General features: G+C 43.0%; 1 protein-coding gene across 18 annotated transcripts in view; it reads left to right on the top strand.

Annotated features, from left to right (window-relative positions):
• si:ch211-285f17.1 (sickle tail protein homolog) overlaps positions 1 to 12744 on the top strand; it is a 108037-nt gene that overhangs the window by 24700 nt on the left and 70593 nt on the right. The gene's annotated exons all lie outside the window — the stretch shown is intronic.

The following is a 12744-nucleotide window of genomic DNA, read 5'->3' as shown; positions in this document are numbered from 1 at the left end:
AGCTTCTCTCTAAGGATGTTTTGTTCCACTTTTTTTTTTACATGTGCACAAGAGAAACTCTGATTTGCCTTTTGTTTAGTGTTATTACAAAGGTGATTTGTTTGCACTGCCAATCCTTGTGGTCGTAGTTGGTGCCAATTGTCTTAAAACTGAAAAGTATGATATTCTTTGCCCATTTTTCCACTTAGCTTTTTCCTAATTGCTTCATCTTTGAGCTTATAGTTGTTTTTTAAAAACGGGATTAGCTTTTGCTGCTTGTTGTGCGTCTCCTCTACAGGTCATTGTGTTGCTCGCTGTAAGGATCCAGGTCTTCCTCACCTGGAATCCTTTCCCTGCAGCAGAGGATGGGATTCTGTCGTCAAGCATTTACCCTCGGGCCAAACATAGTGCTGTGTTAAAAAACTGTGTTAGGGGCACGTTGCTACAGGTTCCAATGAGAAAAGGAAATACGATCCAGGAAGTCCAGTTGAAGTAATATGTCCCATAGTTTAAATACCAAAACATGGCACAAGGGTTTCTAATAGGAGGTGTGAAATAGTATATTTCATCGGGAATGAAATTTTCAAGGTGTTCCATTAGGAATCCACTATTATACCTGTTTGATTATCTACCATAAAGCGTTGTCTGATGCTGCTGTGATTTGTTTTCTTCCTTTTTTTTTATGCTCTCATAAATCTGAATTGATCGAAATGGTCGCCGAAGCTTCGTCTTTTGACGCTGCGCCGTTTTTCTGTCCGAGATCGTTCGCGGTGGAGGGAGAATTGAATCCCTGCTCATGGGCTCTCTGCCACTATCCCACTGGCTCTGTCTCTGTGGGGTGCAGATTAAGAAATGGGTGCCGGGAGGTTAAGGGAAAGTACTCTTATCATTCCCCTTTTGGCCTTCTCACTGGATTCCCGACTCAGCGGGGGGCCGGCTCTCATGGTTTTGTCGGGTCACAGTGATCTCACGCTCGCACTTAAAGGCAACTCGACCAAGAGGTTGTAGATGAATGTGTATTCTCTGTGCTTGCACTAAATAGTGGATGTTGGAAGTGTATTTTTCTCTCCTCTGTTTGAAATGTCTCCTGTCAGTCACTCAAATCACTCTTGACTGTTCAGCATGTACTCCAACGCAGCTATAGGGGGGGTGTAACTGTGAGGGCGACGCAGGCAACAGGGCCGAGTCAAGTGAGGGAGTGACAGAAGGAGGTCAGGAATGCGAGCGGGGCATGCTGGGAAATCAACAGGTTCGCGAGCTGTGTCTGTGCCTGACTCCCTCTCCGCAGTAAAGACAGGTTATGGGTTATAAAGGGGGCAGGTTCGTACTGGAAACCAGATGCTCTTGTCTGTGCAGCTTCCAGCCTCTTCTCTCCACAAATAAACGGCCTCTCTGCAGAGATGATTCACTGCTAACGGGCGAGGGTCACTTCTCGTTCAGGTCATTTGGTCCTGAAAGCTGGAGTCAGCAAAACTTTGACACACACGGGACACAGAAAATGACCAATCCCTTCTTTTTTATTTTTACGTCTGTATCTTAACATCGTCTCTCACGATGCTCCCCTCCTTCCTCGCTCATCTCCTTCTCTTCGCCAACTTTCCTCATGCATCTTTGTTTTTCGTCTCTCTGACACCTTGTCCACTTTTGTTTCCCTTTCGGCGTCGCCCTCCTCCTCGTTCCTTTCTTTGCCGTCATGTTTTGACAGCATTTGAGTCCGTTGAGCAGCTGAAAGATGCCACCGTCGCCCACACACACAAACACACACACACACACACACACACACACACACTCTTATAAAGACCATCAAAAAGAATAAATGAACTGTGTATCTTCTCTGCCTCGTTCGCCTCTGTCCTCGTGTGCTTTTTCAAGTGTGAGTCTGTCTTTGTAGAGAGCTGGGTGCATTTCTTGTTATGGACAGTAACTTTGAAGTTCCACGTTGAAAAGACAATGCTTCAGTCTCGTCTCTCTAGAAAGTAGCTTCACTATCGACTGATCCCTCCTCCCTTTGATACATAACACTTTATATTTACATGCCATGCCTGGGCTTTACTTTAGGGAACGGCTGTTTGCTTTATGACGCCATGCTTTGCTTAAATATTTGGATTTTTAAATAGGCCAGCGCAATTAAATCCTGTTTTATGCATGTTGATGGGCAACTCTTCATATTCCACATCCACATATGGCTTGTATTAAAGTATATGGGGGTGCTGAGACCATGCCAGTTCTCCGTCTCCTAAGCTGATGCCAGTTACAAGGCGTGACGGCAGCTGAAGCGCCGGCCCACAGGGTCAGACGGAGCTGATGCACACGGTGCTGGCAGACAATAAGTGTGTGTGACAGGTGACATTTCCACTGTGTGAAAGGTTCAGAGCTGACTGCTGCTCGCCAAAGGGCCCAATTTCAGCCCTAAAGAGTGGCAGCATCCACCGAAAGCGAAATCCGTTTGACATTTCCAGTCCAGGGAGGATATAATACGAGTCTCAAGAGCAGGTTCAAGTTCAGCTTCCCTCTGATACCGTTTGACGTTGCATCAAACCACTGGAGCATTTTTAGCTTATTCTCCGGAGCAGCTCTCATCTTGGACTTCTATGCTTTACTCATTATGATGTTCACCGCATGGCCCAAACATCACACCGCTGTGATTGTCAAACATCTCATTGCAAAATCATAACAACCGCTCTCCTTGTTGAGAGGGATTTCAAACCGGTTTACAACGTGACCGCAGCGATTTGTTTCCATGCAGCCACACATCCACTGCTGAAAGCTAAAAAACCAAAGAGATTCAGGTCAGGGGTCAGAGCTCTGTCGGGTCCGATTTATCTTCCGCTGTGCATGTGTTAGGTCTGCATGATAAATCATACAGAAATCATGACATGGAGTCACACCTCAGTGCGATCTCATTTCAAATTCACAACAATTCAGCTGCAGCGAAACAAAACAAGCGCTCCTTATAGATCCACATGGGAGAATCAATCTAATTTTTTTTTTACCGAATTGCACACACTGATAAATACCAGTCTATGACATGTTCTCTGAGAAATCAACCAACAATTCGGAAAACGCCCCATCTCAAACCACAAGTAAAAAACCTGACACAGATTCACACCAAAATCGAATGTGTTCTTCCCTCACCCAAACCACTTCCTCCCCCTTTTGTAGTAATCCTTCCTGTACTTTTTGCATAATCTTGCCTAACCAACAATCTCCTCGGTGGAGATAGTACAGTATCTTATTTTGTAAACACCATCATGAAACTAAGTGGACGAAACAAACCAGTCGATAAAAACATCTGGACTGGTAAACGTCTGGAAAGACTTTGGCTGATAAAAACCTCACCTCACTGTCGCTCTCCTATCAATCTTTACCATCTCCGAACCTCAGAACTATTTCCGTCTTTGTGTCTAAATCAGCTTGAAAGTATTTCACCTCTTCTATAACCATATGTGCTGTTTGAACCCTCGCTCCATCAGGCAAGGATTTGTTCTCGAGTTCCTCTTGAGATAAAGTCCCCGCTCTGATTTTCTTTTTTTTCCTTTTTTTTGGGATGACCTCAGCTTTCGGTGATTGATAAGATGAGTCAATAAAAGCCGCAGGGGAGGATGTGGTTGGAGGGGGTTTCGTAATCTCGTCTGCGTTTCCCTCACTCATCCAAGACCCGGACACAAGCGCTTGTGTTGTGTCGCTTCTTGCCTGATGTGTTTTTGCAAGATCTGTTGCCACAGCAGTATCAGCGAGGTGCTTCAGCCTGTTTGTCAGAGGTTGTTAAATCAGTTTTTGCGTAAGTAACTCAATGTACATGTGTACTGCTGACGACAGCGTATGGATGTCAGCTACAAGCTTTTACACGTTCGCCGTCAGTTTCCCCTCAAACACACCGTTAATAATCCATGAATGGTTTGTATCCATGACACTTTTTTTTCTCACAGATGCTGCATTTGCGTCTTTAAAGAAAAAAGTTGAGCTGAATAGCTCAGTGTGATGGGAATGAGTTTAAGGATTGGGATGTGATCACCCGCTTCTTTGACACTGAAGCCAAGAGTGAGGGATTACATTAATTGCAGCCTCTCGTGACTCTTTAAACCCTCCAGTTGTCTCTGTGGGATATTCCTCTTTGACAACTATCAGGCGGGCGGCGAGTGTTATTAGGAATACAAAATGCTCTCCCTCCACATCAGTTGGCCCACAAAAATGGACATGTCGTATCAATTCACCAGAAATCCCTTTTAATGACCTTGTTATGTACACACAGGATTTGTCGTGAGGTTAGTGTTCTGCCAGAAAGGAATTTGAGCGAATGAGATCCAGTTACTATTCAGACTTTCTCTTCTTTTCTTTTTTGGTGACAAATTGTCGTCCATCAGCAGGGGGTTGATTATAAGCAAACCCCCCACTTTTACTCTGAAACGAGCAATCACAAAATTTCAGTCTATGGATTCATATGAGCTACTCACCTCTTTGACGTGCGGCCGTCGTTCGTTGAGAGAGAAAATGTGTTCTGCACCAGACTTTTTCTGAAAATGGCCACATACAGAAAAATAGAACTTTTTGGGGGTTCACATAAGTGAAATGATCCATTTATGCCAGTTCTCATTCGAGCCGTTTTCAGATTTGAACGCAAACTCTGGAAAAAGTCCAGACAATGGAGTTTGCCTTTCACATATGCAGAGATTTTTTGGGTTAACAACAACAGGAAGCGTTCAGGTGAGGAGTGGTGTCTGGGTAGAGCAGCAGGAGGCAGAACGTGATGTATAAATTCTGCTGCGGAAATCACGTGTTCTTTCAGGTTAACATCTTCTTCTCACTTGATGTGAACACATTTTTCCTGCTGTACCCTCACGTTCGCTCACTCTGGGATTTTCTTGGTTAATTTACAAGGAGGCCAGCAGGTAAAAACTCCAGAGGACGTCTGAAGCCGCTGACTTGGACATAAGCGTTGTCATGGGTTCACTTCATGTCTGAAAGCATCAGGTGTCTGTTTCCGTTAAAGCTTTGACAATGATTTGTTCCTCTATTGACTGAAGTCTATTAGGAGACTGTTTAAACGTTTGTAAAGAACGTTTCTCCCAAACGCCACAAGAGAGGAAGTGACAGTGGGGCCTTGATGTTGTCTCAGCTGCACCAGACAACTCACCTTTGTCCTTGGCCTGTCAATAAGTAGCCGCTGATTGCAGACAAGTCCAATGAGTCATCAGAAGCATGTGAGTAGGTGAGTTAACGGCGTGTTCACGGACCTGGGGTCTGTGTTTAGAAAATGATTGGATGTGACTCATCCCTCAAACAGAAACAGACAATTATCGGGCCACTGAGCAAGAAGAATGAACTCTGGTTATGTGACTACTCATGAGTGTGTGTTGTAAATCCTCCTTTGGGGTCTGGTGTCTGTTTTTCTTTGAGGGTGTAGCTTGGGGCAGTGTTGCTTTTTCCTGGATCTGTGCAGCTGAGTGTCAAGATTAAAGATCAGACAAAAGACTATTTTCATGCCCTCCCAGACTTTGAGTCTTTCACCTGTTGAGGACAAACTGATGTCCACGTCTTCTCCATAGTTAGTGGAGTGTAGTCTTTCCGTTTGGCCTGGTTACACAGAAAAGTCTTCAAAGCTTACTGCTGCAAATGTGGCATGAAATTCCTCCAGACCAGACATCTCCCTGCCAGATTGTTTTTTCAATTTAATGTAATGCGGGTGTGTGTTTTAGCCCAAAGCATAAATGTGGTGGATTCACTCGACTGAGGGGCGTAAGTGGATGCAAGGCCTCCCCCAGGGTTTCCTCCCCAAAAGTCAACGGAGAAATCAATACTTCTTCCTCTTTGCCCCTCAGGCAAATACCACGTGGAGTTTGTGTGTGTGTTTGTATGTGTGTGTGTGTGTCCATATGTTTTTCTGTCTTTGTGGGTATAAACGTACAAACTGCTAAATATTCAGACACTTTTATCTCCATAGTTCAGACGATTCAAATTGAATCTCCTGCCGTGTTTATTTATTTCACGTCGACATGTAGTTTCGAGGGACTGGATTTTCATTAATATCCTTCATTAATAATACATTTTAGTGATGCTGGCGGTACTTGTTTGTGATCATCTGCTCGACGAATATCTGGTTGAGGTCATTGAAATAAATCTGCGTCCATGTAGCTTGCAGATTAGGAGAGATGTTCTAGCTGAACTGTGTTCAAGGTTAAATGAAATTTAAAGGAATCATTTGAAATTTTGGGGAAATATGAAAGTTTTCTTGCTGAGAGATGGAGGAGATGATCAATTTCACTCCTGTGTCTATTTATGTGTTCAGGTGAGGTCAGGTGAGAAAAATAAGTTTCAGACTGGGGAAATTCACGTGAACCCTACCTCAATCTACTAGTCTGGGAAACATTTGGTACATCAGTACCTGAGTTGCAGACGTCATCACTTATTAACATCAATTTCATTTTCATTTTTAAATTTTGTTTTGTTGAATTGTTTTTAAAGAAACCTACAAAAACCTAATTCAACATGTTAATGAAATTATATTATGTAACTGGCAGACGTAAATAAGTAAGGACACTCAAAATTATACAAGAGACAAAATCAACAGTAGCTGACTAATACATTCAGTGTCTGGAGGTCGAGTTTATCATGGACTGAGAGGAAACTACCTTCTTCTGTCTGCTGTGTCAGATGACTGGGACATGTGATGTGGCTGAAGGCAGCGTAGCTAACTCGGAGTGAAGGTTGTTCTGTACTTTTACTCTCAGTGATCAGAGGTTACTCTCAGGTCCTCGTGACTGAAATCACCTCTGCTTTCCAGGAACTGTAGTTATTGTGTGTATTTCTGACTCTAAACCACAAACAAACCATTTGGGATTCAATCTGACTCATTTTCCTTCCTTGTATTGTTGCTTTTCTCAAAGACCAGAGGAGTGTTTTCATACAGAAATACAGAAAACAAGGAATGTCCTACATTTGTAGCCAGTGGCAGTAACACGACTGTTTCATGTTTTGATTTATTGTTGAGGTCAGAAAGGACGCTCAGTATGTTAACTTCTCAGTTGACCCCTGACCCGTAAAGTCAAATGAACAGAATGTCATATCTGCACTGGAACAGATGATATATTCTCTCCGTGGAGAAAAAGCTTGTTACTGGTACAGAAATAGAAGCACCATGCATGTCTGAAGCACCGTGGTCATTTTAGATTTCCCTCATGAGGTTTATGTGTCATCCAATGTGCCGCTTTACTAAAACAGCAGCTTTTAGTGCCTTAAAATTGCCCTTGTCTGTCCCAGTTTGCTGCAAAAGTCAGGACAGACTCTGAGCGTACAGTATCTGGTGTGACAGTCAAACAGCTCAGCAAATAAAAAGGAAGTTTTCATTTCTTACAACACAGCCTGATGATTAATCCTTTTCTGTGAGCCAACATCCTGCGTTTTAATGCCACTTTCCCACCAGAGAGCTGTAATATACCCTCAATGGCTCTTTTAATATCGCGATGCAATTAGATGCAGAAAATAAAAACTGGAAATAAGCCCCAAGATGCCAGGGTTGGGGAATTTGTGTTTCCAGTAGGAGCAACACATTACCAGTGTGTTTTAGCCAAGGCACTGCCTCGTAAAAAGATTATTGATGATGTGCGCCATGTGATTCGAGTGCTGAGCAGGATGAGGCAGCATTAAATCCCACTGATGTATCGGCCTCCCTCTCTGTCCTGTGTGAGACGGATGAAGAAGAGAAATTAAACAAAGTTTCATGACGGTAAGTAAAAGCCCAGATACAGCTGCTTCAAACTTTTCTTTTCCAGATTTTATTTCTGTCTTCTCCGCTCTTGGCTGCATCAGTGGCCTTTCTTGGTCATGCTTCATCTGTGTGTGTTGCAGTGCTGAGAGCGCAATTTGCACGACAGACAGGTGTCAACGTGTATTTAATGAAGCTGGATGTGGAATGTGATATGTAAAGTGTTTACCGGCAATTGTAGTTACATGTCTGGTTTTTATGCAGCTCCCATCGACCCCTCTAACTGGATGTCTTTCCCAGGTGCAGCCGAGGACGTGTCCCACATTTGAGGTTACTATATGTGCTGCGGTGCACGGGTAAAAAATAATAATGACTCACGTAGCACTGAGTGAGCATCACTTTTGGAAAAGGGCCTTGTCAGGTTTGCAGGATGAGACACAAATTGTGTCACTGGAAGCAACTGTTGCCGTCAGGGAGAGGAGCCTCCTCTTTTCTCTGTGCCTGTGTAGATATGAAACTGATAACTCAGGCATTCGTATTCTTTTGCAGAAAATATGTCAGTCTCGTCAGTGTTTGAGCACAGAAAAAAATCCATCCTCTGTATATTTGCAAAGGCAAATTGTTCCTATTTCTCCAGAAGTGCAGCAGTGTGTGTGTGTGTGTGTGTGTATGTGAGTGTGTCTGTGTGTGTGTTGTTTTGCTTTTAGAAACAGATACCAGGAGTTGAGAGGAGTTATTTTTTAGCAGAGTCTGTAAATGAGATGCGCTGCTTCAGGCTTTCAATAGTGAGTGTAAAAGAGATTGTTTATAAGTTGGAAATACAGCAGATTTCCAGTATAATACAATGCATGGTTACTGCTGGATTTGATGCTGTGAGCCCTGTGCTAAGCTTATCTCAGCACAAAGCAGAGCTCACAGCCAAACTAATCACATCAATTATAAATTAATTAGAAAGATCTAAAGTTAGGGTAAATATATCATGATGCTCCAAAGCAGCAAAGTTCACAGAGACTAATGTCTGAGTGAGAGGCTCCGGACTTTGAGGACTTTCTCTGGCCGGGACCCCTGGTATAAACTCTGCAGAAAGTCCAATGTAGCTGATGTGAGAACACAGCAGGAGATCCTCCGCATGTCTGAAAACGGCTTATCACATCCAAACTGTGTGTGTGTGTGTGTGGGTTTACCTAAAATAATTTCAATTTCAAATGCACCTTGTGTGCAGGCAAAACAGACAGATGTCGTGCTGTAACTGTCACATGCACAGCGGGGGGTCTCTGCTGGATACAGAGAACGCCCTCGCCTCGCTCCGGAGCCATTAGGATCACCGTGATCCATGTGCGCCTAATTATAAAGTCCTGGTTGTGTGTGTGTGTTGTCACAATTTAAGAAAATAAGGAATTCGTCATTTTATCCTCAATTATTCCCCCGACTTTGCCATTTTACATCTAATTGTATTTTTACATCCCCGTTTCTTGAATCATGCTTTGTTTAACCTTTTAATAGCACCGACACCATAGAGTTTAAATATTCAGGGTGCCTGTTCTTTACACCGACGTGTCTGTGTAATATGTGGAAGCTATAAAACACGGAGCAACTGTGAATAAAAAGATTTATTCCTGCTTCACATCGTACTTGTTGCGACTGGAAATAAAACAGACTTCCTGGCCCCATGTGGAATCTTTCATCTTTAGCTTTTGATAGAGAGCAGGATTTCCTCCCACTTCATATGATTACACCTCACAGCTCTTCAGTGGAAGTGTGGCCAGCTTCTTCCGCTCCACATCCAGAGGTCAATAGCTCCTGGCATGCAGCGCCCCCAGCTGTACAGCTAATAGGATTTCAGGTTCAACCTGATTCATTATGCCCACTCTGGAGTTTCACTTCTCGTGTGGTTTCATCAAAGTGTGTGATTAAATGATTGTTCAACTTGCTCCTCTTTTCCCAGTAAATATGAAACACCAAAACTAAATGTGTCTGAACATCCGCCCTGCGCCTCTGAGCAATCTCTGCAACATTCTTTCAGTATTAAACACGAGAAACACTGAATCAGGGATCAGATCTACTCCTCCCCTACCCTCGCTTTAAATCTGGGGATTTTTCAAAAAGGGGAATAATACCGTTTGGCTGTGTGATGAAGTCTTCGGTAAGACATGCATGCTTTTCAGCCAGGCAGGCAGCTCAAGCTATCCTGAGACTGACACAGCATTTTATCCTGAGCTGCGGGGAGAGAATGGGGGGGATTTCTGCTGAACTGATGTTAACAGCTGGAGGTTTAATACTTCACAGAAAACTCAGATGCGCACGAGAGAATTTGGAGACAGCTGATTTCTCCATATCTGGACACACTTACCCCCAATTCATGTGGGGAATTAAATCAAACATATGTGTATACTATCAGTTGTGGAGCAGTGTAAAGCTGGATTGGAGCAAATTTAACAGAAAGGGACTGAAAAAAAAAAAATTTAATCCCTTTATCACCACACTTTGCTCTGAGAGAAACAGTTGTAATACATTGTAAATCAGATTATTTCTGCCGTGCAAAAGTCGATCGTTTGCATCCATTATTTTGTAGAATCCATTTCTCAGCTGCTATTGTCTTCTTGAATTATGTTCAGCCCAACAACCATTCGTCATGATCGTTCCAGGCCAATAGTTTTACAAGACGCCCAGTAGATGAATGTAGATGGGTTGTGATAGGCACAAGAAGCTCTTATCTAACATCGCCGGTTATATAATATTTGATTTCTTATGGCCAGAGAGACTGGAGAGGAAGACAATGTAAGGCAGGACCCTTTTCTGGTGTTATACAACCGACAGTGAAACGAGGATAAAAATCAAATGTGATCATTTTTGAAAGTGGGTGGAGAGAATCTTTTTTATTTTGCATTGCTCCAATGTGATGTTTCATGTCTGTGACATCGAGGCAGTGTCACAGGTTCCAAAATGAAAAGTGAAATTTACACTGGTGCTTTTTTAAATTTAAGCTATCGTGTCAGGACAGATGATTCATGCAAAGTGCATAGATGTGTGTCTGTCCCATAGACTGTATATAAAGATGGATGACAAAGTGAGAACAAATCATTTTGATTGCCTCCTGGTGGCTGTCTGCAGTATAGATCTGAAACCCCACCTTCTCCATGTTAGTGGGTGGGACATGAACCAAACTGAAAAGACACTGTGCAGACTCTGGCTCCAAATAATGTGAAAAGGGCAAGATGGTGGTACTGGTATCCTGTTTACCTTCATTTTTACTTCTGCTTCACTGTGATGCCAGTGACTCATCAAGTTCTGAAAGGTTCTGCCCCCTGCTGTCCAAACTGCGTCCTTCTATCTGCAGTTCTTTCTGCCTCCGACCTTCCGGCTGATCACAAAAACGCTCCAAACTCTGGAAAACTCATAATTTCATTATGAGGAACTATAGGAAGATGGATTTGGTATTTACTTGCAACACCTCAATGTCAACTTTATTGTTTTCTTGCTGTGATTTCAGCGATAAGTGTTTTCTTCACCACGATTGACACCTTTATGCTTAGTTGTAAATGCACTTCAAAACACATCAAAGTAATTAAAGTCAGTGTGAATTGATCATAAAACTTTTTCATTATAACACAGAGATGGAGGTGAAACAAAAAGCTGTATATTTTGTGCATTTATGTAGATAAAAATAAAATATAGACGTAAAGATGGCTTCACACTGTGACCATATGGAGCCACAGAAACGCTGCAGATGTAATAAGAAAGCAGTCGAAAGGCCTTTTTCTTTGAACCGGCTGCTCTCTCGCTCTCTTTGTGATCTCTGAGACAGAATATTAATTGTGAACGCGACCAAATGTTTCTCGGCGCCGCACATTTCATAACACGTTTGTTTGTTGTTGTGTGATCCTCTGAAATCCTTTGACAGGCAGCCAGCGAGCGTCTTTCATACCGACGGGAAGTCAACGAGGGTGTCGCTAAGTCGCTGACTGAGGCTCACCGTATACAACGCGGCAGCTGGCAGTTAATGTGACGTGCCACCAGTAATCATCAATTATTCATTATTGAAAAATAATTTAGCCTTAATTATTCTTATCCTTTCTAAATGCGCCTTTTTAAAGACTAATAATTCTTGTGTTGCTCTGAAGTGCACTCATGAGGCGAACATAATCAAGCTTAGTGCTTTTTATTCTTCTGTAAACATGGTCAGGCTTCACATTTCTATGACAACTCAAACGTGTATTTACTGTTATTCTGTGATGTGCTGCTTCTGCAATAATTTTAAAGTTACATAATGGTGGGAAAGGCAGAGACAGCAATGGTGTGATGGACAGATGTCAAACCAGGTGAGGAGAGGCGGGTGGGAGGAGAGACTGACCTGACAGCTTCACCTCCTCAGAGGCCAATGGGCCGATGACTCTCCCCTTTTGTTTATTCATGTTTTATTTATCCGACACGACTTGACCGCGAGTTCACGGCGATGCGTCATAGCAGCTTCATGCTTCATGTGGAAACAGACAGTAGTGCACACAGTCAAAATGTTGCAACCAAACAACTGAAACTCTGGAGTAGCATGCAAGGTCATGCAAACGTCTTGCGTTGGAAAACAACCTTGCAGTCAGAGAAACATCCCACTGTTTAGGATTAGCCCACTGAAAATAAACCGGAACATTCCAGTGGAGTTGTTTTTATCTTGTTTGGGGTTATTGACAGTTGAAATTGTCCTGCACAGCACTGTAGCCCACAAACACGCAGTTGTTATTAGAAGCATGAAAAAAAGCTTGAATGCCAGAGTTCATCGAGGACACGTCTGTGTTCATAACAACATCAGGACTCAGCTGTCAGAGGTGAGAGTCATGTGAGTAACGACAAAGGTGAACCAAAAACATGTCTCTGTTTTGCAACTGTCTGTTAATTGTACAGTGTGTAGCTCCGTGTGTCTCTCAATCAAACGATAACTTGTTTGATGATGCCGTGAGGCAGGGTGAGATCATGGGAGTTTTTGTATTCACCAGCATTGCTGACAGAAATCTATTTGACACGACTCAGGTGCAAATCATCTTTATCCATCCCATCCATCCTTTAAGGGT

This window comes from Paralichthys olivaceus, chromosome 17 (assembly GCF_024713975.1).
Source record: "Paralichthys olivaceus isolate ysfri-2021 chromosome 17, ASM2471397v2, whole genome shotgun sequence".
NCBI classification, from domain to species: domain Eukaryota; kingdom Metazoa; phylum Chordata; class Actinopteri; order Pleuronectiformes; family Paralichthyidae; genus Paralichthys; species Paralichthys olivaceus.
This window is presented reverse-complemented; position numbering and strand designations above follow the sequence as displayed.